The sequence below is a fragment of the Ovis aries genome, chromosome 19 (genome assembly GCF_016772045.2).
Source record: "Ovis aries strain OAR_USU_Benz2616 breed Rambouillet chromosome 19, ARS-UI_Ramb_v3.0, whole genome shotgun sequence".
Taxonomy (NCBI): Eukaryota; Metazoa; Chordata; class Mammalia; order Artiodactyla; family Bovidae; genus Ovis; species Ovis aries.
The window spans coordinates 3,074,870-3,102,531 of NC_056072.1; the positions used below are offsets into that span (position 1 = coordinate 3,074,870).

Genomic DNA, 27,662 nt, shown 5'->3' on the forward strand with positions numbered 1-27,662 from the left:
ACTCCCTTTTTGATAGATACCGTAACAGTCTTTCTTTGCTGGCAACATGATCTAGCTGTTATTCTGTATTTGCGTCTTTTCCAATGATTCCCTCCTGGTTTATCAAGAATTTCCAAGCACTTGGTCCTCAATACAATCTGATTTTTGCCCCTGTATCAGTTGTGTCACTTGGAGGAAGCCTTTTCATTGACACTTGACCAGATTCTAGCGTGCCTCTTGAGCTTGGGACAGATCCCCTACTGGGACACTTCCAAAACACTTCAAATTTATTATTTCTTTAAAATTTAGGAGGAATATGTGTTTATTCTAGATAAATATTGGACAATACGTATGTAATATAAAGGTTGGAAATTGCTTATAATTTTATACTGCTGCTGCTGCTGCTAAGTCACTTCAGTCATGTCTGACTCTGTGCGACCCCATAGACGGCAGCCCACCAGGCTCCCCCGTCCCTGGGATTCTCCAGGCAAGAACATTGGAGTGGGTTGCCATTTCCTTCTCCAAGGCATGAAAGTGAAAAGTTAGGCACATTGTTTTATGCATGTCTGTGCATAGATGGATTTTTTTTTAAACCAGAATAAACAGCATAGTATTATTCAGTTTATTTTACTTAAAGTATAGTAATCATTAATTCATATCCTTATGTAGTTTGGGTGACATTTATTTTGAAGCAACAGATTATTTATTAATGGCAATTTTTAAAGCTCCAGCAGTGGGTAGGTTCTATTATAATCAAACCTAATACAGTAGGTTGATTTCATTAATTACTCCAATTCTTCACCTTTGCCTGCATCTACAAAATTTTCCATGCAACTTTCCACTTGTCACTCTAATGGGAAGCCCTATCTATACCTAGAGTCCTTTTGAAAAATCAGCTTTATAAAGTTATAATTTATATACAATGAAATTCACTCATTTAAGAATGTATAGCTTATCGGTGTGTTTAATGTACACAGTTGTATAACTACCACCACAGTCAAGATATAGAAATTTTCCATCACTGAAATATACTCTGCCCGTTTGCAGTCAATTTCTTTTGCATTGGGTGGCGTTTTTAATGGCTGCTCACTGTTAACACGTAGCTGGCACACACACATACATTCCCTTACAGTTGCTTTTGTTCTGTGTTCACACCTGTCTCATCTGCCATTTGGATAGGCCCTTAGATGTATGTGCACACCTCTGGTGGCGTATCTCAGAGGATAAAATCTTAGACATGGAAATGTTTAGCAAAAGGCCTTTTGATATGTGTTGCCAACAACCTCCAAAACATGTTTGCCACTTACTTCATTTTCTTATTCTGAACTGCCTAACACTTCTAACCTTCATCTTTCTTTTTTTCCCAATCTTCCTTTCAATCAGGTTTCTTTAAACTCTCAGTATTAAGAAGTAGCAACTATTACAATTTGAAAAGTATTTTAATTGAGAATGACTGCTAAATTTTATCAGGTGCCTTTGGGGCATCTGTTTGTGTTATCATATCATTTCTATCACTTGATTTATGCACCTGAGGGATCCTGTTCATGAGTCATCCTTGCCTTCCTTGCCCTTTGGGTTTCCAAGGCTTCTCCTCATTTGGAGGGTATAGGCCTCCTGTGTGGGAGAAGGGAGGTGCAGCGATGCTCTAGGCTTGGGACTTATGGAAGAGGGACCACGCACTGCATCCTTGCCCCGCTGGCTGTTTGAGAAGCTCATTGTCCCCAGGTTCATTGATGGCACCTGGAGTGTGTTTCCTGATTAAGGATCTATGGCCCGAATGCTGTGGATGGAAGGAGGGATGACTTGATTCCAAGTGGGGTTTCCTGTCTTTCTTGGGACTTCCTTACTCACTTTCTCACTAGAGCCTTGTACTTGAGAGATGCTGGTGATGCATTTTAGCACTTCCTCAAATCCTGGTTACACTGCACCCCTTCCTCAGAAGCTAAGTTCATGGCCAATGTTGCTGTCTTCTTTTAGCTCCAAGGAGATCATTTATGGTACTGGGACTTACCTGTAGCTCAAACGGTAAAGAATCTGCCTGCGAGGCAGGAGACCAGGATTCGATCCCTGGATTGGGACGTTCCTCTGGAGAAGGGAATGGCAACCCACTCCAGTATTCTTGCCTAGAGAATTCCATGGACAGAGGAGCCTGGAGGGCTACAGTCCATGGGCTTGCACAGAGTCACACACGACTGACACACGTGGCTTCAGGCTTATGCTGGAAACGTGGGGCCAGTGCCTGGGTTCAGTGTTGTTGATGATGAGGACGTATCATTCATTGTTGATTTGATTTGATTTTGCTCCTTTTTTGTTGTTGTTGTTATTCATTTATTTTTTATTGAAGTGTAATTGATTCACAGTGTTGTATTAATTGATTTTATTAATTTTCATCAATGATTAGGAGAATGATTTTATAAGCCTATATGTATGTGTGGGACAGCGCAGTACACTTGGATAAAGATATAAGGAAAAAAAATGGTATGTTTCTTGTACAGTCTCAAACATGTATGGGATAATGCAAAAGCCTTAGAAAACTATTTCTGTTGTTAGTGTTTAGAATTCACTGATATGGAGATAAAATTGTAATATATCTGAATGGGGGCTTTCCAGGTGGCACAGTGGTTAAAAATCCACCTTCCAATGCAAGAGATGTGAGTTTGATCCCTGGGGTTGGGGAGATTCCCCTAGGGTAGGAAATGGCAACCCACTGTAGTATTCTTGTCTGAAAAATTCCATGTACAGAAGAGCCTGGGGGGCCATGTTCCATGGGGTCACAGAGTTGGACACGACTGGCCGACTGAGCACCCACACAGTGTATCTGAACAGAGCCATTGGTACATCACAGTGAATGTGCTGTCGTGCTAATCCATACTGGCACTATCTGAAAAAGGTTAATTAAGTTAAATTTAAAAATGATAATTTCTATTTCAATCACTATCTGAGGCTGGATATAATTTTATGAAAACTAGATGTAAATATTACATGATTTACCTTCTTAGAAGTATAAAAAGAATAAAATTGGATGACAGGATTTAGAACTTTCTGTAAACTAGTCTGTGTGCAGTTCTGAATTTTAAGCTGAGTTCATAGTAGAAATTTGGTGTCCATGGTTGACATATATCCAGAGATTTCAATAGTTCTAGGCATCTCCAGAAATCTATGAAAATGTACATGGGAAATCTTGTGAGTGCATGCAGTGAACTTGTAGACACGTGTTCCTTTGTGGTGAAAAAAAATATCATTTGAAACCTATGATGCATTAAACAGTTAAACACAGGAAGCCAAAACCACTGTGATGTAATGAAAAACAAATCTGAGTGTTTGGAACAACTCCCAGCACATCCCAGGCGGTGGAAGTTATCAAACAAGGCGTGATCTGAGGACAGTCTCTGTGGATGTGGGGGAAATAGCTGAATGTTGACAGTGAACACAGGTTTCAACAGTCAGCTTCACTAAAGCCCTTTATTTGCCATAGTCCTCAGGGAATTTGATCACACTTCTGATAATGCTTGTGAATCTGTGTTTCAGAACTGCTCTAAAGGTGAGAAACCATTCACAAAGTACTCATTTTAACTCATAAGCTTTAAGGGGTGTCATAATGGATTGATCGCCTCATTCAAAAAAATACTGAAAAGTGTATATTGATTGAAGTATAAGCAGTGACTGTTTCAAGTTTCTTAAGGTGGTTATCTCACATAATTTCATCCTCTCCAGTGTGATAGTGTGGGAGCCGCAGTTTGAACACCTCCTTTTCTACCTTCGATGAATATATTGCTATAAAGCAGTGTATAAGCCACAAATTGGTTGAATCGGTTTAGATCTATTAGAGGATCTCACTGTGTGAAAGAATCCATTTGGGAAAGACTTCATGGACTGACGTGTCATCTCCTAGTTTATAATGTTTCTGTGTGGATTTCTCAAACTTGTTTAAAATGTGCATTTGTGGTTAACCACTCTGACATCTCTGCATATAAGTTAAATAAGCAGGGTGACAATAAACAGCCTTGACGTACTCCTTTTCCTATTTGGAAGCAGTCTGTTTTTCCATGTCCAGTTCTAATTGTTGCTTCGTGACCTGCATATAGGTTTCTCAAGAGGCAGGTCAGGTGGTCTGGTATTCCCATCTCTTTCAGAATTTTCCACAGTTTATTGTGATCCGCATAGTCAAAGGCTTTGGCATAGTCATAAAGCAGAAATGCTTGTTTAACTTATGCAGAGTACATCATGAAAAACGCTGGGCTGGAAGAAGCACAAGCTGGAGTTAAGATTGCCGGGAGAAATATCAATAACCTCAGATGTGCAGAGGACACCACCCTTATGGCAGAAAGTGAAGAGGAACTAAAGAGCCTTTTGATGAAAGTGAAAGAGGAGAGTGAAAAAGTTGGCTTAAAGCTCAACATTCAGAAAACGAAGATCATGGCATCCGGTCCCATCACTTCATGGGAAATAGATGGGGAAACAGTGGAAACAGTGGCAGGCTTTATTTTGGGGGGCTCCAAAATCACTGCAGATGGTGACTGTAGCCATGAAATTAAAAGATGCTTATTCCTTGGAAGAAAAGTTATGACTAACCTAGATAGCATATTGAAAAGCAGAGATATCACTTTGCCAACAAAGGTCCATCTAGTCAAGGCTATGGTTTTTCCAGTGGTCATGTATGGATGTGAGAGTTGGACTGTAAAGAAAACTGAGCGCCGAAGAATTGATGCTTTTGAACTGTGGTGTTGGAGAAGACTCTTGAGTCCCTTGGACTGCAAGGAGATCCAACCAGTCCATTCTAAAGGAGATCAGTCCTGGGTGTTCATTGGAAGGACTGATGCTGAAGCTGAAACTCCAATACATTGGCCATCTCATGGGAAGAGTTGACTGATTGGAAAAGACTCTGATGCTGGGCAGGATTGGAGACAGGAGGAGAAGGGGACGACAGAGGATGAGATGGCTGGATGGCATCACTGACTCAATGGACATGAGTTTGAGTGAACTCCGGGAGTTGGTGGTGGACAGGGAGGCCTGGCGTGCTGCGATTCAGGGGGTCGCAAAGAGTCGGATATGACTGAGTGACTGAACTGAACTGAACTGAACTGAACTGAACTGAACTCTGACATCATGACATGACTTACCCTTGTAAAGTGAAAGCAAAACTGAACATGGAGTTAGCAGTTTAGGAGAGGGAACAGATTCCTCCCTATGTATTTTATTTTTGTCTGATTTTTTATTTTTTCAAGGTTACATGTAATTTTAAAGTCACTCAGTTGTATAGAACTCATTGTGCAAACAGTAGCCCTCTCCACTCCATTCCCAGACCCCAGAGCAACTGCGTCCATCTTTTGGAGCTGTTTCTTCTGTTTTACCTCTATATTTCCAAAAATCAAGTTTGTACTCCCATTTCTTTTTTAAAATACCACTGAAGTAGAGTTGATTTTCAACATTGTGCTTATTTCAGATAGAACTGAAGCAACTTAGCATGCATGCAAACATGCATATATATATATATATATATACATATATGCGCCTTCTTTTCAAAATATTCTTTTCTGTTATGGCTTATCACAGAATGTTGAATTTAGTTCCCTGTGCTATAGAGTAGGACCTTGTTGTTTATCCATCCTATACATAACAGTTTGCATCTGCTAATCCCAAACTCCCAGTCCTTCCCTTCCCCACTCTCCTCCCCACTGGCGACCACAACTCTGTTCTCTGTGCCTGTGTATCTGTTTCTGGGCACCGATGGGTTTGTGTCACATTCCAGATCCCACATGTAAGTGACATCATACGGTATTTGTCTTTCTCTAACTTACTTCATTTAATATGATCATAGGTCCATCTATGTTGCTGCAAATGGCATTCGTTCTTTCTTTTTATGGCTGAATAGTATTCCATTGTGTGTGTGTGTGTGTGTGTGTGTGTGTGTGTGTGTGTACCACATCTTTATCCATTCATCTTTCGGTATACACTCCCATCTCTTGATATATTTTTTAGTTTTGGGTATTATCGATTGAGGGATTTCCTGTTGGTCCAGTGGCTGAGATTCCGAGCTCCCAATGCAGGGGGCCTGAGTTTGACCCCTGGTCAGGGAACTAGATCCCACATACTGCAACCAAGACCTGTTGCAGCCAAATAAATATATATTTGGACTTCACTGGTGGCTTAGACAATAAAGAATCTTCCGCAATGCAGGAGACTCAGGTTTGCCCTCTGGGGTGGAAAGATCCTCTGGAGAAGGAAATGACAACCCACTCCAGTATTCTTGCCTGGAGAATCCCATGGACAGAGGAGCCTAGAGGGCTACAGTCCATAGGGTCACAAAGAGCCAGGCGTGACTGAGTGACTAACACTTTCATTGTCTGTTGATGTTCTCCCTTGGAAAATAAGGATTTAGCTCTTTCCTTCACGCCAAGTCAGACACTTCCCCTATTACAGGTGTGTCACGATGTTTCTAAGAACCAGTATTTAGCCTTATAATATTTGATTATGTAAGTGTGATAGGATATTAAATTCTGTTTCACCCAAGTTGCTAGGTACCAAAAGACAGAAAATTCTACATCAGCTATAAGACTGAAATGAGTGTCTGCAGACCAGCTGTGCAGGGCAGTGAAGAATAAAATGTTTCCAGGGGATGCTGCAGTGAGAAAGTAAAGATCCAATTAAATGGGAGGATAAAGCCCAGGTTTGATGGCATCTGGACTTCCCTGGTGGCTCAGATGGTATAAAATCTGCTCTCAATGTGGGAGATCTGGGTTTGATCCCTGGGTCAGAAAGATCCCCTGGAGAAGTGAATGGCAACCCACTTCAGTATTCTTGCCTGAAAAATCCCATGGACAGAGGAGCCTGGTGGCCTACAGTCCATGGGGTAGTAAGAAGTTGGACACGACTGGCCGACTTTCACTTTGGTAGGGTTAAGACTGCATAGCTGTGTTCTGTGAACATTTCGGGCTCCAAGAGGTGGGCAGGCCTGGAGCTCTTGTTACTCCTGCCAAGAAAATGCCCTTAGTATATGAGATAAGGTGAAAGCATAAAGGATTTGATGGAGGGAGCCTGGGTGATCTGGTTGTTTTTTGGATTTCAGCCATTTCCTTGTTCTCTGCCTACCAACGTCTTTCATTCATAACCATTGTCCCCCATCCTGAGTCATTTGGGAGCTCATGATAAATCCTCTTGGAGAAGGTTTCCTCACTGCTGAAACATTTCCTCTGGTCTGCTCATTTCTGTTCCTCTCCAGCTTTCAAAATTTAATTATTGTTCTTCTCTTCTTTGGTTTTGTTTGCCTTAAATCTTTTTCTCCTGTTACGATTTGTGGGATTTTGAGCCAGAGTGGGGATTAAAAAACCTATGTGTTCTATAGGCAGTATTAGCTAGAATCTCAAAATTTATTCAAATATAAAAGTGTGTGAAGGCAGTCCATTGGGTGAGAAGGCAAATATGTAATTACTTAACTTTTGTGGAAACAGAAATATTTGAACATTTGTACTTTTCTCTTTTGTTCTGTCTTTGAGCTTGAGCTGGCTGTTTCGTCCTTCCTGAAGGTTGGAGGGAAGCTGAATGATTGTATCCTGAGTGGGCAGCCACCCTCTTCAGTGAAGTCAGTGCTGTCGTAAGCAGTGGTCACCATGAAGTAATATTACATGTTATTCTGGTACAAATTCAGCTGTACCAACTGAGCAGAAGAAGAACTTACAAAAGATGCCCCTTCGCCCCGTGGGGTTCCATGTATGCCCTCCTTCAAAGATTTTTAAAACACAAAGCAAAATGAAACCTAAAAGAATCAATTCTTGGCTTTTGTGCTTTCAAGGAAATAAGTGCAAGAAATTTATAGATGAGTTAAGAGATTCTTCAAGGGTCATTTTGTCTGGGCTTAATTTTTGTTTTAAAATATCATCTTAGGCCTTATTTGTCTACTGTAATCATGTTAGTTTACTACCCAGAACCAAAAGATTGAATGTTTCCTTATTCTGTGGCTGTATGGTATTATGAAAGAAGTTGAGTCTTGTAATTCATACAACCTTGGGTTCAAGTTCTAATTATACCCTAGTGGACAGATGATACAAATTTCCTGAATCTTTGATTTACTTGCCTCTATGGAAATGGCACCCCACTCCAGTATTCCTGCCTGGAGAATCCCAGGGACAGGGGAGCCTGGTGGGCTGCCGTCTATGGGGTCACACGGAGTCAGACACGACTGAAGCAACTTAGCATGCATGCATGCATTGGAAAAGGCAATGGCAACCCCCTCCAGTGTTCTTGCCTGGAGAATCCCAGGGACGGGGAGCCTGGTGGGCTGCTGTCTATGGGATCACACAGAGTCGGATACGACTGAAGCAACTTAGCAGCAGCAGCATGGCATCCTTGGTGGCTCAGGTGGTAAAGAAACCGCCTGCAATGTGGGAGACCTGGGTTTGATCCCTGGGTTGGGGAAGATACCCTGGAGGAGGCCAAGGCAACCCACTCCAGTATTCTTACCTGGAGAATCCTCATGGACAGAGGAGCCTGGCGGGCTCCATGGGATCACAAAGAGTTGGTAACAGCTGAGCGACTAAGCATAGCACAGCACAGGTTGATTACAGTTGGATCTTCCTGACCCAGGGATTGAACCCAGGTCTCCCACATTGCAAGCAGATTCTTTACCATCTGGGCCACCAGGGAAGCCTCTGATTAGAGTCATAAGCCACTTAAGCACTGTGAAGTGCTACAAAAACAGTAGAATCTTAAAAGATTGATTTGTTGGACCTATAGCTGAAAGGTCACTTATTATTTTTCATGGATCATGTATCTCATTATTTTCAGGATTTTGATGTAGGCCCAAGAGTATTAGTTCACGTTTGTTACTTTATATCATTCTAAAGTTTTATAGGTGTTGATTTGTTTAATTCTCAGAAACACTCTGAGTTAGTTACAGTTTATTATCCTTATTTGTTTCAATGAACAACTTTTAAAATATTCATTATTTATTTATTTGGCAGGACTGGGTGGGTCTTAGTTGCAGTATACGGGATTTTTTTTTTTTTTAGTTGCAACATGCAAATTCTTGGTTGGAGCACGTGGGATCTAACTTCCCAACCAGGGATCAAACCCAGGTCCCTTGCATTGGGAGTATAGAGTCTTAGCCACTGGTCCCCTAGGGAAGTCCATGTCATCCTTACTTTATAGATAAGTAAAATGAGGCCCAGAGAGGTTATATAACTTACCCAAGGTCACTACACTGCTAAGATTAGAGCTAGAATTTGAATGCAAAATAATCATGGCATTTCCCAGGCTGATTTAAGGGAAAAGATGAGCTCTACCTTTTTCTTATGGAAAACTGTGGAAAATTTGTACTTACTTCTCATATTAGCATAATGGAAAACTTATAAGAAAGTTCTTCTGGGAAGAATTTGAAATACATAGCTTGCATTCTGGGACTAACTTAAAACTAATTTAGTCAAAGGAGGGATTTATGGGAACTTAAAGAGTGGCTCAGACAGTAAAGAATCTGCCTGCAATGCAGGAGATCTGGGTTTGATCCTGGGGTCGGGAAGATTCCCTGGAGAAGGGAATGACAACCCACTTCAGCATTCCTGCCTGGAGAATCCCATGGACAGAGGAACCTGGCAGACTACAGTCCATGGGGTCCCCAAAAGTTGGATACGACTGAATGACTCTCACTTTCACTTTCGAGGAATGGTTAGCCCCGCAAACTGTCGGAAGGGCAGCCATGCACCTGGGCTCGGGAGCTGCTGGCACCAGGGAACTGGGGCCCACCGGAACTTACCTCCATGCTTCCTTTCTTTGCACATTGACAGTTACGTTTCTGACTGTAGACACGACTCAGTGCAAAAATCACTGCTGTTGGTGACCCAGCTTTAACATTTGTAAGACTTAAGCCATGTGAGAGGACTGATTTTCCTTTCTAGATTCAGTTTTAAAAATCCCAGGAAGGAATTTGAACAGTCATCAGTAGCCTGAGGGTCAAGGCATGAAGAACATAGCTTTTCCTGAGGCATCCTTATAGACTTGGTGTTATGGAGGCAGGTGAGTTAGTTAGGAATGCTTTTGGCTGCAGGTGACAGTAATATAAACTAATGGAGGCTTCGCGCTTACTTTCTATTACAGCAAAAATCTGGAGTTAGGGTTGAAGACAGCGTTAGTGGCCTTCTGTCTTCTCATTCTGTCTTCCCTATATGGGCTTTTCATATTCTTGCTTGTTTTCTCTTCATCATAAGATTGCTGCCAACAAAGTCCAAGGTTCATGTACATATTCAAGACAAGAAGAGATGTGTTTGTGTGATTAGCAGAGTTGCTTCTTTCTCCTATCTCTTTCACCTACTTGGTTAAATTTATTCCTAAATATTTCATTCTATTTGATATTACTATAAATGGGATTGCTTTCTTAATTTCTTTTTCAGATAGCTTGTTTTCAGTGTATAGAAACACAACTGATTTCTATATGTTGATTTTGCATCCTGCAACTTGACTGAGTTTATTAGTTTTAACCAATATTTAGTGGTGTCTTCAGGGTTTTCTATATATGAGATCATGTATTCTACAGCCAAGAGACAATTGTAATTCTTCCTTTCTGAAATGAATACCTTTTTATTTATTTTTCTTGCCTAATTGTTCTGTCTACGACTTTCTCTACCATAGAGAATAGAAATAAAGAGAGCAGGCACCCTGAGATCAAGTTATGATCTTAAAGGAAAAGCTTTGAGCTTTTCACCATTGAGTGTGTTACACGTGGGCCTATCATTACATTTCTTTTATTAAACTGTGGTACAATCCCTTTTTATCTAACTCATTGAGAATTTTTACTACAAAATGATGCTCAATTTTGCCAAACACTTTCTCTGCACCGATTACGATTATGTGATTTTTATCCTTCACTTTGTTAATGTATTGTATCAACATTTATTCATTTGTATATGTTGAAACATCCTTGCATCCCAGGGATAAATCCCATTTGATTATGATATATGATCTTTTGATGTGCTGCTGAAAAGACATTATTAATTAGCTAAAGTAATAGTCATTCCCATCTTTCCATGCTACCCAGACAGGGGTCCATACAGAATTATTCTAGATTCCCCTCGTAACTTAAAGGGGAGGAGTCCTTGATGTCTTGCAAATGAAGGAACAGGATGTCCTCAGATTCCTTGCAGCAGGAACCCACTCATGTGGCACCTACCTTGACTCCCAAAGGGAACAGTGCGTCTACAAAAGGGAGCATGGTGGCATCTCCATCATGAATCCGAAGAGAACCTGGGGGAAGCTTCTGTTGGCAGTTTGTGCCATTTTTGCCGCTGAAGGTCCAGCTGATGCCGGGTCATATCCTCCAGGATGCTGCTGCCGCGGGAGCTACTCCTTTTGCTGGCTGCTTCACTCCCAGAACCTTCACTAACCAGATTCAGACAGCCTACCAGGAGCCAAGACTTCTGGCAGTTACTGATCCCAGGGCTGTCCACCAGCCTCTCACAGAAACCTCCATGTTAGCCTGCCTACCTACTACTGTGTAACTCCGATAGGGAATGCCCTCAGTGGGGCTGATGTGGTGGGTGCTCGCCTGGGAAGTTCTGCACATGTGTGGCACCATCTCTCATGAGCACCCACAGAAGGTCATGCCTGATCTCTGCTTCTACAGAGATCCTGAAGAGATTGAAAGGGAAGAGCAGACGGCAGCTGAGAAGGCAGTGACCGATGAGGAGTTTCAGAGTTAATGCACCGCTCCAGCTCTGAGGTGTACTCAGTCTGAGGTAGCAGATTGGTCTGAAGGCAGGCAGTGCTCTCTGTGCCTGAAGAAAGCAAAATGTTGACAGAAAAACACACACACACACACACAACAAGAAAGCACAAAGAAAGAAAAAGCTATCACATACTCATGGTTTGGAAGAATTAATGTTGTTAAAATGTCCATACTACCCAGAGTGATTTGCAGATTCAACTCAACCCCTATGAAAATTCTAATTGCATTTTTCACAGAAATAGGAAAATGGTTTTAAGATTTATACAGACAGAACCACAAAAATACTCCAAATAGCTAAAGCAATCTTGATTAAGAACAAAGCTGGAGTATCACATGTCCTGATTTCAAACTGTATTAGAGGTCTGTAGTAATCAAGACAGTATGGTACTGTCACAAAAACAGACACATAGATCATGGAAACAGAATCAAGAGCCCAGATGTATACCCATGCAGATACAGTCAACTGACTTTCAACAAAATTATCAGGAGTGCACAATATGAAAAATAATCTCTTCAATAAATAGTGTTGGAAAGCTGAATATCCACAGGTAAAAAAATAAAATTGGACCTTCATTTCACACCATACACAAAAGTCAACTCAAAATGGATTAAAAGACTTAAATGTAGGCTCTGAATTTATAAAACACTTGGAAGAAAACATTGGGGACAATCTCCTCGACATTGGTCTTGGCAATGATTTGTTTAGATGTAACATCCCAAACACAGGCAACAAAAGCAAAAATAAACAAGTGGGACTACATGAAATGGGAATGTTTCTACATAGCAAAAGAATCAGTCAAGATGAAAAGGCAACCTATGGAATGGGTTTGAAACCATGTATCTGATAAAATGTGAATATTACTCTTACACCTAAATAGCAAAAACAAACAAAAACCAAAACTCAATTAAAAAATAGGCAAAGGATGTGATTAGACTTTTCCCAAAGAAGAGATACAGTTGGCTAACAGACACAAAAAAAGGTGCTCAACACCATTACTCATCAAGGAAATACAAATCACACCTTTTAGGATGGCATCTATCAAAAAGACTAGAAATAACAAGTCTTGGCAAGGATAGAAAAAAGAATCCCTTTTGCAGTGTTGATGAGAATGTGAATTGGTACAAGCAGTGTGAATTGGTTACCAATGAGAAACAGTATGGAGGTTCTGCAAAAAAGAATTTTTTTAAAAGAACTGCCATCGGATCAGATCAGTTCAGTCGCTCAGTCATGTCCGATTCTTTGTGACCCCATGAATCGCAGCATGCCAGGCCTCCCTGTCCATCACCAACTCCCGGAGTTCACTCAGACTCACATGCATCGAGTCTGTGATGCCATCCAGCCATCTCGTCCTCAGTCGTCCCCTTCTCCTCCTGCCCCCAATCCCTCCTAGCATCAGAGTCTTTTCCAATGAGTTAGCTCTTCGCATGAGGTGGCCAAAGTACTGGAGCTTCAGCTTTAGCATCATTCCTTCCAAAGAACACCCAGGACTGATCTCCTTAGAATGGACTGGTTGGATCTCCTTGCAGTCCAAGGGACTCTCAATCTTCTCCAACACCGCAGTTCAAAAGCATCAATCCTTCAGTGCTCAGCTTTCTTCGCAGTCCAACTCTCACATCCATACATGACCACTGGAAAACCATAGCCTTGACTAGATGGACCTTAGTTGGCAAAGTAATGTCTCTGATTTTGAATATGCTATCTAGGTTGGTCATAACTTTCCTTCCACGCAGTAAGTGTCTTTTAAATTAAAAGAACTGCCATACAATCTAGCAATTCTACTTCTGGGTCTATATCCAGAGGAAATAAAATCACTACCTCAAAGAAATGTCTGCTCTCACATGTCTATTGCAGCACTGTTGACGGTAGCCAAGATATGGAAACAATGTGTCAGTCGATGGATGAACATATAAAGACAATATGGTATCACACACAGACACACACACAGTGGGATATTGTAGTCTTAGAAGAAAATTTGGAGAAGGAAATGGCAACCTACTCCAGTGTTCTTGCCTGGAGAATCCCATGGACGGGGGAGCCTGGTGGGCTGCCGTCTGTGGGGTCGCACAGAGTTGGACACGACTGAAGTGACTTAGCAGCAGAAGAAAATTGTTCCATTAGTGACAACATGGATGAACCTGGAGGACATTATACCCAGTGAAATAAACCAGCAGAGAAAGACAAACATTGCATGATCTTATAAGTAAAGTTTTACCGAAAAAAGGAAAGAAAGGCCAAAGTCACAGTAACAGAGTAGAATGGTGGTTCCTAGAGGCTGGGGCACAGGGGAGAAATGGTAGACGTTTTGTTGTTATGGAGAAAGAAAGTGGAATGGTGGTTGCCAGTGGCTGGGTGGAGGGGGGTGAGAGTTATTGCTGAATGGGAACAAAATTTCAGTTTTGCAAGATGAAAGGAATCTGGAGATGAATGGTGGTGGTGTTTGTGCAATAATATGAATGTACTTAATACCACTGACATGTACACTTAAAAATGACTGGGAGGGTCCATTGTAAGCAGCAAAAAGAAAAGAAAAAAAAAGGAGAAGAGGTGGGTAAACTTGTCCATTGCCACGAGCCTGAGAAGAAGGGTATTAGGCAGATGTTCCCATAGATGTATAATGTGACCGTAGATATAATCATCCTAATATATAAAAAGTCCTGGGCCTAGACCTGAGCAGCTGTGAACTGGCCTCAGGGAGCTGCCGAGCCCGCTGCTCTTGTCTGCTTCACTGGAGGATTCGAGCCTTTCTGCCTTCAGCCTCCATACCTGTGACTTCTCTGGTTCTTCTGTTCTTTCTTCGGCTGCAAAGATGCAAGAAATTGTATCCTCATGTCAAGGCCCATTTCAGTCTGCCAAGTTCATGGTGCCATCCTGTCCCCTTAAGTTCATACCATGTCTGATTACACAACCATGTTACATCATGTACTACTGGAGACAACTTACATTTTGCTGTTTGACCCTGAAATTTAGCTTTTGACACCAAGGTGTCTGATGACTCTAATCAGACTGTAGCTTTTTGAAATCGAACAACACTTCCTCTATTACTTTGTAAAGATGTAGTAGAAAGCAGGGCACATAATTGGTACTCAATTAACTTATATTGGTTAATTCATCTTTATAAGACTATGTAATTAAAACCCTTTTTTTATCCATGAAGAATAATTTTAATCTCTGGCATGCCTCAACAGTGCTTTAGAAGAAAGAGCAGGGGAAGAATTCCTTTAACGTATAGCTGTCTTGCCAGCTCACTTGTTTTACGGCTTCTATTTAAATGACGTCTTCTTCCTCGAAAACTCTCCTGGTTCATTATTGCACAGGTGATGATAAAGACTATTTTCTCCATTCCACGCTTCTTATAGGTTTGTATTATAGACCAAAGAATGCTATGCTTCTCCTCTGTGCTATTTTGGTCCTGCCTGTTTTTGAAGAATTTTCAGTAATGCCCTGGTTGTCGAATTTTCCTTTCTGTGGAGTCAAGTGGCTATTATGCATGGGCAGAAAGGGAAAGAAAAGAATTTAATGTAAGCACTGCAGCTTTTCAAAAGAAGTCAGGTTCTGCTGCTCGGTGTGAAAGGTGAGACGCTGCAAACAGTGGGACCAGCTAGGGACTCTGTATTTGCTTAGTATTTGATGAATGAAAATGCTGTTTGTACGTGAAGATGATAGAATTTGAAATGGTCCTTTTCTAGCTTCATAATTTTCTTGAGAGTGTGGCTGCATTTTTTGGTCTCAATTTTTCTTCTTTTCATCTTTGATGTCCGGCTGGTATTTTGAGACAAGAGTGTGACTATGGAATTGGATTTGAAGGGCAGCGCTAAATCATTCTCACTTGGTACTTGACCTTCATCCTAAACAGAATAGATTTCATGGGAGAAATCAGGTTGGGAAGATATAATTTAATTCTGCCACGGGTCAAGCAGAAAGGTCAAGTCCCTTTAAGTTCCTCATTGTATGATACTGCCTGGTGAGCTTTCTGAGAAGGCAGTTTTTAGTCCTTGAATCCTTTTGTCCCTGCCCCATAGTTTTTATTTAATTACTTTAATATACAAACGCATTGAAAGTAAGTTTTCCTTCCTAGCATTTCTTTCTGTATCTTTTAGGAAATGGTCAATTTTTCTGTGTTGTGAGTTAACTTGAAAAATGGTATCAATTCTCTATTGGCATGCTGGGAGCAACTACTTAGCATTTCAAACGTAAGGCTGTGATGTCATCATTCAAAACCATTATTGGAAATTGGATTTGTTTGTTTTACTCTCCCTCTGCATCTCAAAACAAGATGACAGGTAGGGACCATTCAGAATTTTCTTCTCTCTCACTCTCCCTAGGGGTTCACAGAACCTCCTGGTGGCGGTTCTACCCAGGAGATCCCAGGTCTGGTCTCTGCCAGCATGTCCCTTCAGGAAGACTGTCTGTTGTCTGGCACTCAGATCTGCCATGTCCACAACACGCTGCTAGTGGTTTGGGTTTTTTTCCCCCCTCTTTTGAAGGAGAAATCTCGTCTCTGATGGGTGGACTTAGTAGCTGTTAAATGAGAATACTGACCTCCTCAAACTCTTGCTTTGCATAGTTTCTCTGTAGACGTAGCCCTCACTGCAGACTCTTCTCATTTCTTTAATTGATGAGTATTATTTTACCCTTTTCTCTGGGCATCATAGCCACATCTTGCACCTTTGCCTTCTGTTGTGCCCCATCTCTGGACGTGTTCATGAGAGAGAGCTCTGAACTACACACCACCTCCTAAGGAGATTTGGGTGTACTGATCTGATCCCTGAGCAGTACCTTTCATGTAAATGGCAGCGTGGTGCTGATCCATTACAGATGTCCAGATGCTGGCCTTGGACTGGGCGATCACTCCGCAAGTTCCGATTTGATGTGTTACCACTCATTTTTCACCCACACTACTCTGTCTGGTTCAAAATGGTTTTTAGCTAACATTTCTCTATCTTGTACGTATTGGTTTGGAATGTTCTAATAACTACTCCCTTCAAATGTGACCTCATTTACTTGGTGGGTAATCTTTTAAAAATATTTATTTATTTGGCTACAACAGTTCTTAGTTACCACCCGTGGGCTCTGCAGCATGCAACTCTTAACTGCTGCATGTGGGATCTGGCTCCTTGACCAGGGATCCAACCTGGGCCCCTGCATCGGGAGCCTGGAGTCTTAGCCCCTGGACTACCAGGGAAGTCATGGTGGGTAGACTTCTTTTGGGGATGATAATGGTCATGGCACCTTCCTTTAAAACTGCAGATTCTGTATCAAGTTCCTTAGTGAATATAAAGATTCACATTTTGGAGGGCTTATGAGCGAGATTTTATTAATTTTCTGGAAGGCCTGGGGTCACAAAAAGCCAGTAAGACTTGATCTGATTCTGGTATACAGTTTTCTTATAACGAAATAATGATGAACTAGGCATCTCTAAAGCATTTCTGGGCATGCGACTATAGATAAAGATTTAAAAAGGACCAGTGAAGGCAGATATGAAAGGCACAGTTCTCTAGTCAGGGCTTCACCATAGATCTCCTGACCCAGATACAACTCAGAGGCTCATACAAGCCAGCAATCTCAACGTTCCACAGACTAACTCAGTTTTTGAGGGCAGGTGCCTGATTCTCTGCTCTCTCCTGTGGCACCTGGCACAATGCTGTGTCCGTGGGAGGCATTCTCAAAAACATGTCAAACGAAGTGATGAGTTCCGAGACAGGGCGGGCAGTAAATGAAGAGCAGTGTGGCTCTTACTGAGCACAGGAGGCAACGTGGCCCACGACACTGAGGTGGGAGGTAGACAGGCTCCAGGCTGGTCAGTTGCAGCTGGTTGACCTCCTGCTGATGCTTTGAGATGGGATACTGACAGGAGCACTGGGACGAGACTGCCTGTGTTCTTGTGGATGTCCCTGCCAGACACGCACAGAGAAGGCCCTCAGCCCAGGGCAAGGGCAAAAGGAGGGAGAGGAGGCCAACTAGGGTCCATGTTGGTTGAGAGATGCACACCCATAGAGATGACTGGCTAGGGGGAAAAACAAACAGAAAATCGCCCCGATATAAACAACCTAAGTTGTCCTTACAGTGCTGAACTCACTCCAAGTTGGCCATGTGATTTTTCACAGGTTCTATGCTTCTAATAAATGATTTTATCTCTTTCACAATCTTGGTGTCTTTGCTGAATTCTTTCTTCAAAGAAGATAAGAGCTGAGGTCCATCTTCCAGCTTTTCACCAGCAGAATCAACGTGGCTTGGACTGAAAGCCAGATCGAGTCCATTCTGACCCTCACTCCCCTGGATTGCAGCTCTACTCTGGCCTCATCCCCACTTGTGGGCCTTGAGCCCTCCCTGTGGTTTCTCTAGGGATGATAGTCTGGTTTGCAAAACTTGAACATCACGTACTGACTTCAAGGTGGAGCAGACTGCTGTCCCATGGTTGTAGGCTACACAGTGTCTTAAATCCATCTTGAAGAAGTAGACGTTTCCAGGTGGTACAGCTATTGCACCTCCCATCTCCATGCTGTTACCTTGCATCACCATGACAACACACATCCCTAATGAGGCAGTTGGTGCCATTGTCAGGGTAGCCCTTAACTACATACTGTGGATATGGATGATTTTACTACTTTTGTCTTGTAACCTTCCTACCAGCTCTATAAGTGGTCGATCTGCTAGTTTTACTTTTGAGATTTGCCTCAAAAATTGAGGTTTGCTTTTACCGATCAGAATTTTTCTTTCATAATTTTCTTACTTTAGTTGTGGTCTTTTCCTTTTCACCTAGATAAATCCGTTTAACATTTCTTATAGAGCTGGCTTAGTTCTGCTGAACTCTTAGCTTTTGCTTTTCTGTAAATTTCTTTATCTGTCCTTCAAATCTGAATGGTAGCCTTACGGAGTATTCTTCTTTTAGTTTATTTTTCCTCTCATCATTTTAAATATATTGTGACATTTCCTTCTGGCCTGCAAAATTTCTGGCAAAGCAACCTGATGATCTTCTAGGAGTTCCCTTGTATGTAACTTGTTGCTTTTCACTTGCTGCTTTTAATATTCTCTTCATCTTTCATTGTGGCTGTTTTAATTATATGCGTCTTCATGTATATCTTTTTTGGTTGATCTTGTTTGGGACTCTCTATGCTTCCTCTATGATTTCTATACCAGATCACCTTACCTGCCTCCTGAGAAATCTGTATGCAGGTAAAGAAGCAATAGTTAGAACCAGACATGGAACAATAGACTGGTTCCAAATAGGAAAAGGAGTATGTCAAGGCTGTATACTGTCACCCTGCTTATTTACCTTATATGCAGAGTACATCATATGAAATGATGGGTTGGATGAATCATTAGCTGGAAGCAAGATTGCCAGGAGAAATACCAATAACCTCAGATATGCAGATGACATCACCCTTATGGCAGAGAGTGAAGAGGAACTAAAGAACCTCTTGATGAAAGTGAAACAGGAGAGTCAAAACACTGGCTTAAAACTCAACATTCATAAAATGAAGATCATGGCATCCAGTCCCATCACTTCATGGCAAATAAATGAGGAAACGATGGAAATAGTGAGAGACTTTAGTTTTTTGGGCTCCAAAATCACTGCAGATGGTGACTGCAGCCATGAAATTAGAAAATGCTTGCTTCTTGTAAGAAAAACTATGATAAACCTAGACAGTATATTCAAAAGCAGAGACATCACTTTGCCGACAAAGGTCTGTCTAATCAAAGCTATGGTTTTTCCAGCAGTCATTTATGGATGTGAGAGTTGGACCATAAAGAAAGCTGAACACTGAAGAATTGATGCTTTTGAACTGTGGTGTTGGAGAAGACTCTTGAGAGTCCCTTGGACACAAGGAGATCCAACCAGTCCATCCTAAAGGAAATCAGTCCTGAATTCATTGGAAGGATTGATGTTGAAGCAGAAGCTCCAATACTTTGGCCACCTGATGCGAAGAGCTGACTCATTTGGAAAAAAAACCCTTATGTTGGGAAAGATTGAAGGCAGGAGGAGAAGGGGATGACAGAGGATGAGATGGTTGGATGGCGTCACCAACTCGATGGATATGAGTTTCAACAAGCTCTGGGAGTTGGTGATGGACAGGGAAGCCTGAGGTGCTACAGTCCGTGGGGTCACAGAGTCGGACATGAGTGAGTGACTGAACTGATACTGATGCTGATGCTTCCTGGACCTGGATGTCTATTTCATTTTCTGAGTTAGGGAAGTTTTCAGCTACTATTGCTTCAAATACATTCTCTGCCCTTTCCTTTCATTTTCTTCTGGGACCCCTATAATACAAAATGTTAGTATGGTTGATGTCTCAGAGATCCTCTTCAACTGTCCTAATTAAAATAAAGAGAGAGAATTTCAATTCAGTTTGGTTAATTTCCATTAGTTTTCTTCTAGTTTGCAGATCCACTCTTCTATTTTATCCAATCTATTATTGTTTTCTTCTAGTGTATTTTTTATTTCAATTTTATTCTTCAGATCTCTTTGCTTCTTCTTTATATTTTATAACCTTTTGTTAAACTTTTGACTGTGTTCATTCATTCTTCTTCCCAAGTTCTTAGAGCATCTCTACAATCTTTACCTTAAATTCTTTATTGGGTAGATTGCTTATCTCCCTTTCACTTAGTTCTTCCTCTAGGGTTTTATGTTGTTTCTTTATTTAGGACATATTCCTTTGTCACCTCATTTTGCCTAATTCTTTGTGTCTAGGTTAGTCACATTTCCCAGTCTTGGAGAAGTAGCCTCATGTAGGATACATTTTGTGGGGATCCAGCAGCAAATGCCCCTCTTGTCATCAGAGTGACGTAATAGAGAGTGACATCTGTGTGGGCTGCACGGGTCCTTCTCTGATGGTGGGCAGCTACTGTAGACATGTGGTAGGTTGCTTGTCCTTGGCTGGTTGGCTGCGAGGCCCTGCCTCCTGTTTTTGCTGTGGAAACTCTTTTCTGCTGGTCTTCAGGTAAGTCCCAACAACAGTTGGCTCTGTAGGTAGGTGTGGTTTTGGGGCCTGAGGGAGGATTCAGGTAAGTCCCAACAACAGTTGCTTTGTAGGTAGGTGTGGTTTTGGGGCCTGAGGGAGGAGGTGAGCTCCGGGACTTCCTGCTCCTCCAATTTTGGCCACTTCTCCTGCATCCCTGATACTGCATTTTAGTCATTCTTCATGTTGGTTGAGATGGGAGAAGGCTGGTGCAGACCCCACATGTGAGGGTGTAAGGCAAAGACCCCAGAGTGACTGAGACACGTGTGGCATTGAGTTGGTGTGAGCACACATTTAAGAATTAATCCCATCATAACATACCCTCACTACCATATGTAAAACAGATAATCAACAAGGACCTCCTGTATAGCACAGGGAACCCTACTCAATATTCTACAATAACCTAAATGAGAAAAGAATCTGGAAAAAGAAAAGATAATGTGTATGTGTAACTGAATCACTTCTCTGTACACCTGAAACTAACAACATTGTAAATCAACTGTACTATAACCTAAAGCAAAAATTAAATTAAAAAAATAAAGTAGCAATAAAGGCTCTGCAAAAGAAAGAGTGAACTCCATTAAACACTGAAGAGGTACAAGAGAGCTGCATGCCAAGTGCATCTACTGACTTCAGTAGAAATTCCAAATGAGAAGGCCTAGGACCTCTGAAATAAGCACAGCCAACACAAACAATGAAAGCAGAGGAAAAGGCGGTCAGGGAAGCACAGGGTAGAGGGAGGGTGGTCCCTCGTGCCTCGAGGCAGAGACTGCTTATGTTCCCTGCACGGCATCTGTGGAACCAGAGCCAGCACCTCACATCCTTTCACGTTGCCCACTTTTGTGGGAAATCCATTTCCGAGAGGAAGCTGTTTTGATCTGTTGAAAAATCACCCTCTAGGCAACTCATCTGGGAATTTTGAGGAGAAAGGCAAAGCTTTCGGGGAGACGTTTTGAAATCCTTTGAGCTGTATATAATTAGTGTGAACTTTCCATGTATATTGACTGTACATTAAGAGCACTCTAAGCAGGAAAGACCTCAAAGACTCAAGTCCATTACAAGAACAAACATGAATTAAGAGTGATATATTTTCCCAGAGAAAAGAACCAGGAGACGCAAAGATGCCAGAGTTGGGACTTTTTTCCTTGTTCATTTGTGGGGGGAAAAGAAAAATGTGCTTTTGGTTGATACCTATTGAAAAGTGTTGAGCATAGCATATTTTTGACATTCATGAATGTTCAGAATAGTGATTGAAAGTGTTTGGGGCGGTGCCTCAGGTCCTACGCCCACTCTCCTCATGGCCTGTTCATCTTTGTTTTTAGCGACAGGGCTGGGGCTTTTTGTGAATGGGGGAAGAATGCGTGAAAGTCGGGAACCATGGTGCAGCCCGGGCGCCTCTGCTTGCGTGGTTTTCTCTGGTGCTCTTCTGGTGTATTTATAGGCATGTGGGATTGCTTTAGTGAAAACCTCAGTTTGTGATTCAAGTCAGTGTACAGAAGGAAATGACTTCCCCCTACGTGTGCACGTGTTTGTTTTCTTCCTGTTTGCACTTGATTTTTATAGCTGCACATTTTGCGTTGGTGGCATTTGGACAAAGGACACAAAGGACATGGCACTGAGAACTATCAGGCCGTGACAACTTAATAACATCTCGGTAGTGTGTCCAGCTTGTATCTACTCAGATTCATTTCAGCATAAATTCATACGTGACTTAGAAAATAAAAATAAGGAACAGCACCATTATACAGCAGACCACTAATTTCAGGCTTCATTTACACACAAGTAATGCTCTACTGTTAAATAAACATTAAAGAGCCTTCTATTATACTCAGTTGTAGTTTAAAAACATTGGTCATATAAAAGCCCAGGCAGTTAATATATTTGTGTTAAATTATATCACTTAATAAAAAGGAGTGTGTGATAAAAGTCAGAATACATTATTGCCCAGTATGGCATTTTGTTACCTTTTTAAAATGTCCCATAGTATTTTGAGATCCTGTACAATGTTTCATGGACATAGTTGCTAAACAGCATGACATTTAAAGCATGTTTGAATCCCGGAAGCCTGCATAGGCTTCTCTCTTACTTTGGTTTCTGTTTTACTATCAGAAACCTGAAGAATAGTGAATACTAATAACAATAAGCTGCCCTTCTTGGAGAGGTATCATTTGCCAGAGTGAGCTGGGGATTTTGTGTGTAATAGCTCTGCTTCTCTTGGCAATATCATTCCCATTGTACAGGTTAGAAGACTGAGGCAGAGAATTTCAGTGATTTAGCGTAGAACTCATAGTGATCGAGAAGGGGCTCATAGTGTAGAACACCTCTAAGCAAACTGTGCTACTAGTGGCATGCCTGACCATTTGAGACCTGGGAGGCTCCTCTTACAGTTGGATAGCTAATTTCCCAAAGATCTACAAAGAGCCATCAAAACCATAAATTGAAGAAGTGGTATCAGTTTGTAAACAGTGATTGAAAAGGGGCTCAAATACAGGCCCATCTGTCTCTAAATTTAAGGCACCTTCTACTCAACCAGTTACATGCGAATCTGGAGTGGGGCCCAGCTATTAATATTCTTTAGAAGATCTTCTTAGAGGTTCTAACATTGGAGCTCTGCACTTATACCATTTTGTCTTTCTTACTTGAGAGCAAGTAAAGAAACCAACTTCGATGCTTTGTTTATTTGAGGATGCAGAGATGCAAACTGGGAAGAGAAAAAGTCATCGTTTCACATTACCTTCAGCTTTCCATTTAAAGTTGCTTTGTTCCTTGTAAGGAGAAGAAGGGTTATATTGCATATGCAGATAAGTCTTTCTGTTTTTGTGTGTACATAGGATGGTTGCCATGCATAATCTCTGTGTCTTTAAGGATAGAAAGTTGTAGAATGGCAGATATATTAATGGAATATTTATATGGAAATGTATGTGTAAATGTTTAGTAAAGCTGTGTCCAGTGATAAAAAAGGGCCAAGGAAAAAGAATTGAAGATACCATTGATGTGATTCACATGTGCTTGTCTGAAATCACTTAGAGTTTGTTATTTTAAAGGCTTAAAATAAGAGTAGTTCAAAAGGGAGGGATTATATGTATACCTATGGCTGATTCATGGTGAGGTTTTACAGAAAACAACAAAATTCTGTAAAGCAATTATCCTTCAATAAAACAATAAATTAATTTTTTAAAACTGGATGAAGATATCACAAGAAAAAAATACCTCATAGGCCAGTAGCTTTTGTGAATAGAAATGTAAAAATCTTCAAGAAAAATACTAGCAAATTGAATCTAGCAATATACCAAAAAAAAAAAAAAAAAAAGACTCTAACACTGTAGCTAAGTAGCATCCCAGTGGAGAAAGGAAGTAGCATCCCTTCTCCAGGGGATCTTCCCAACACAGGGATCGAACCCAGGTCTCCCACATTGCGGGCAGATTCTTTACCAGCCGAGCCACAAGGGAAGCCCAAGAAAACTGGAGTGAGTAGCCTATCCCTTCTCCGGGGGATCTTCCTGACCCAGGAATTGAACCGAGGTCTCCTGCATTGCAGGAAGATTCTTTACCAACTGAGCTATCACGGAAGCACCCCCAGTGGCGCAAGACTGGTTAAATATGTGAAAGCCAATTAATGTGATACACGATATCAGTAGAATAAAGAACAAAAAACGTATGATTGCATCAATAGGGGCAGAAAAAGCATTTGACAAGGTTCAAAAAGTATTTATGATATGAAAAAAAAAAACCCCACTGTTAATTAGGAATAGAAGGGGGATTTTCAACTTGAGCAATATGGTGGAAAAACGTAATCTCCGTAATTACATTAAATGTAAGTGAACCATGCCCTCTAAATAAAAGATAGAGATCATCAGACTAGGGAGAACAGGAGAAGGATAAAGCTATGTATAATCTTTAAGAGATGTGTTTGAAATATAAAACCATAGATAAATTGAAATATGTAAGAACTACAAAAAAATAAACGTCATTGTACTTGACAGTTAAATGTTTAATTTCCAGCTATCTGAGCAGAGATGGTAAAGGCTGTTTTGGAGGGAAATGGGTAAATGGTAGAGACTAAGAAGGAGTTCTTTTCTCATCTTCCGTCTTGCTATTTGAAGTTCAGATCAAATCTTATTGTCTAAGAAACTGGCCTCTCTCAACTGCGTCCAAGATCGTCATTCAAGGTGATTCCCCATCTGGAATGTGTCTCTTCTCTCTGATCCATGTGGTTTTCATAGTAATGGAAAGTCCTTTCCCATTTTTTCCCTGCTGCCCAGCAGGGGAACGCTCTGAATAATGTTGCTTGTATCCCTGCTTAATATTCAATGTGGCTCCATTTCAGAGCCTGTCTACAGATCCCTTCCTCAATTTGTGGTTTTGATGGTTCTTTGCAGATCTTTGGGAAATTAGCCATCCAACTGCAAGAGGAACCTTCCAAGTCTATACAGTCAGTCATGCCACTAGCACAGTTTGCTTCAGTTCAGTTCAGTTCAATCGCTCAGTTGTGTCTGACTCTGCGAACCCCATGGACTGCAGCACGCCAGGCCTCCCTGTCCATCACTGTTACGCCCAGAGTCCGAGTCCCCAAAACTGAGAGAATAAGACGTCTACAGCAATGCAAAAGCATAAAGGGGTTTATTGCTAGCTCGAGTTAGGGCCCAGGTCTCATCCAGCACAGTGGAATCCAACAAGAGCCCCGAGCTCTGAATCACATCTACTTTTATACAGACGGTTCTTTGTTTCTGTAACAGCATAGCTGATTGGTTAAACCGTTTGCGCGTGTGGGACTTTTAAACCTCGCATCCCTATCTGGATTGGCTTGGGTCTGGCGTGGGCGGGGGGGCTACAGGGATTTTTCTGATTGGTCTAGCTACACTGCCTGCCGGAGTTCCCAGTGTCTCAGCTTTCCTAGAGACTAAACCTCAGGCCTAGCCTGCCCCTTAGAGCCTGTCCTGGCTCCAGTTTGGTCCTAACAATCACCAACTCCCAGAGTTTATTCAAACTCATGTCCATTGAGTTGGTGATGCCATCTAACCTTCTCATCCTCTGTCGTCCCCTTTTCCTCCACTTTCAATCTTTCTCAGCATTAGGGTCTTTTCAAATGAGTCAGCTCTTGGCATCAGGTGGCCAAAGTATTGGAGTTTAGCTTCAAAGTCAGTCCTTCCAATGAATATTCAGAACTGATTTCCTTTAGGATTGACTGGTTGGATCTCCTTGCAGTCCTAGGGACTCTCAAGAGTCTTCTCCAACACCACACTTCAAAAGCATCAATTCTTTGGTGCTCAGCTTTCTTCACAGTCCAACTTTCACATCCATACATGACTTCTGGAAAAACCATAACCTTGACTAGACGGACCTTTGTTGTCGAAGTAATGTCTCTGCTTTTTATTGTGCTGTCTAGCTTGGTCATAACTTTTCTTCCCAGGAGTAAGCGTCTTTTAATTTCATGGCTGCAGTCACCACCTGCAGGGACTTTGGAGCCCAAAAAGATAAAGTCTGACACTGTTTCCACTGTTTCCCCATCTATTTCCCATGAAGTGATGGGACCAGATGCCATGATCTTCATTTTCTGAATGTTGAGCTTTCAGCCAACTTTCTCACTCTCCTCTTTCACTTTCATCAAGGGGCTTTTTAGTTCCTCGTCACTTTCTGCCATAGGATGGTGTCATCTGCATGTCTGAGGCTATTGATGTTTCTCCCGGCAATGGTGATTCCAGCTTGTGCTTCTTCCAGTGAGCGTTCCTCATGATGTACTCTGCATGTAAGTTAAATAAGCAGGGTGACAATACACAGCCTTGACGTACTCCTTTTCCTATTTGGAACCAGTCTGTTGTTCCATGTCCAGTTCTAACTTTGCTTCCTGACCTGCATACAGATTTCTCAAGGGGCAGGTCAGGTGGTCTGGTATTCCCATCTCTTTCAGAATTTTCCTCAGTTTATTGTGATCCACACAAAGAGTATAAACATTGACATTTTAGGAATCAGCGAACTAAAATGGACTGGAATGGGTGAATTTAACCCAGATGACCACTATATCTACTACTGTGGGCAAGAATCCCTTAGAAGAAATGGAGTAGCCATAATAGTTAACAGAAGAGTCTGAAATGCAATACTTGAATGCAATCTCAAAAACAACAGAATGATCTCTGTTCATTTCTAAGGGAAACCATTCAATATCACAGTATTCCAAGTCTGTGCCATGATTGGTAATGCTGAAGAAGCTGAAGTTGAACAGTTCTATGAAGACTTATAAGACCTTCTAGAACTAACACCAAAAAGATGTCTTTTTCATTACAAGGGACTGGAATGCAAAACTAGGAAGTCAAGAAACACCTGGAATAGCAGGCAAATTTGACCTTGGAGTACAGGATGAAGCAGGGCAAAGGCTAATAGAGTTTTGCCAAGAGAATGCACTGGTCATAGCAAACACCCTCTTCCAACAACACAAGAGAAGACTCTACACATGGACATCACCAGATGGTCAACACCAAAACCAGATTGATTATATTCTTTGCAGCCAAAGATGGAGAAGCTCTATACAGTCAGCAAAAATAAAACCAGGAACTGGCTGTGGCTCAGATCATGAATTCCATATTGTCAAATTCAGACTTAAATTGAAGAAAGTAGGGAAAAACACTAGACCATTCAGGTATGACCTAAATGAAATCCCTTATGATTATACAATGGAAGTGAGAAATAGATTTAAGGGCCTAGATCTGATAGACAGAGTGCCTGATGAACTATGGAATGAGGTTCATGACATTATACAGGAGACAGGGATCAAGACCATCCCCAAGAAAAAGAAATGCAAAAAAGCAAAATGGCTCTCTGAGGAGGCCTTACAAATAGCTGTGAAAAGAAGAAAAGCAAAAAGCAAAGGAGAAAAGGAAAGATATACCCATTTGAATGCAGAGTTCCAAAGAATAGCAAGGAGGGTTAGGAAAGCCTTCCTCAGTGATCAGTGCAAAGAAATAGAGGAAAACAATAGAATGGGAAAGACTAGAGATCTCTTCAAGAAAATTAGAGATAC

At 41.5% G+C, this 27,662-nt stretch overlaps 1 protein-coding gene and 1 pseudogene across 1 annotated transcript in view; both read left to right on the forward strand.

The window, feature by feature from the left end:
- Positions 1-27,662, forward strand: part of LOC132658165 (procyclic form-specific polypeptide B-alpha-like) — a 381,003-nt gene that overhangs the window by 109,511 nt on the left and 243,830 nt on the right. The window lies entirely within an intron of this gene.
- Positions 11,056-12,583, forward strand: LOC106991755 (small ribosomal subunit protein uS2-like; annotated as a pseudogene).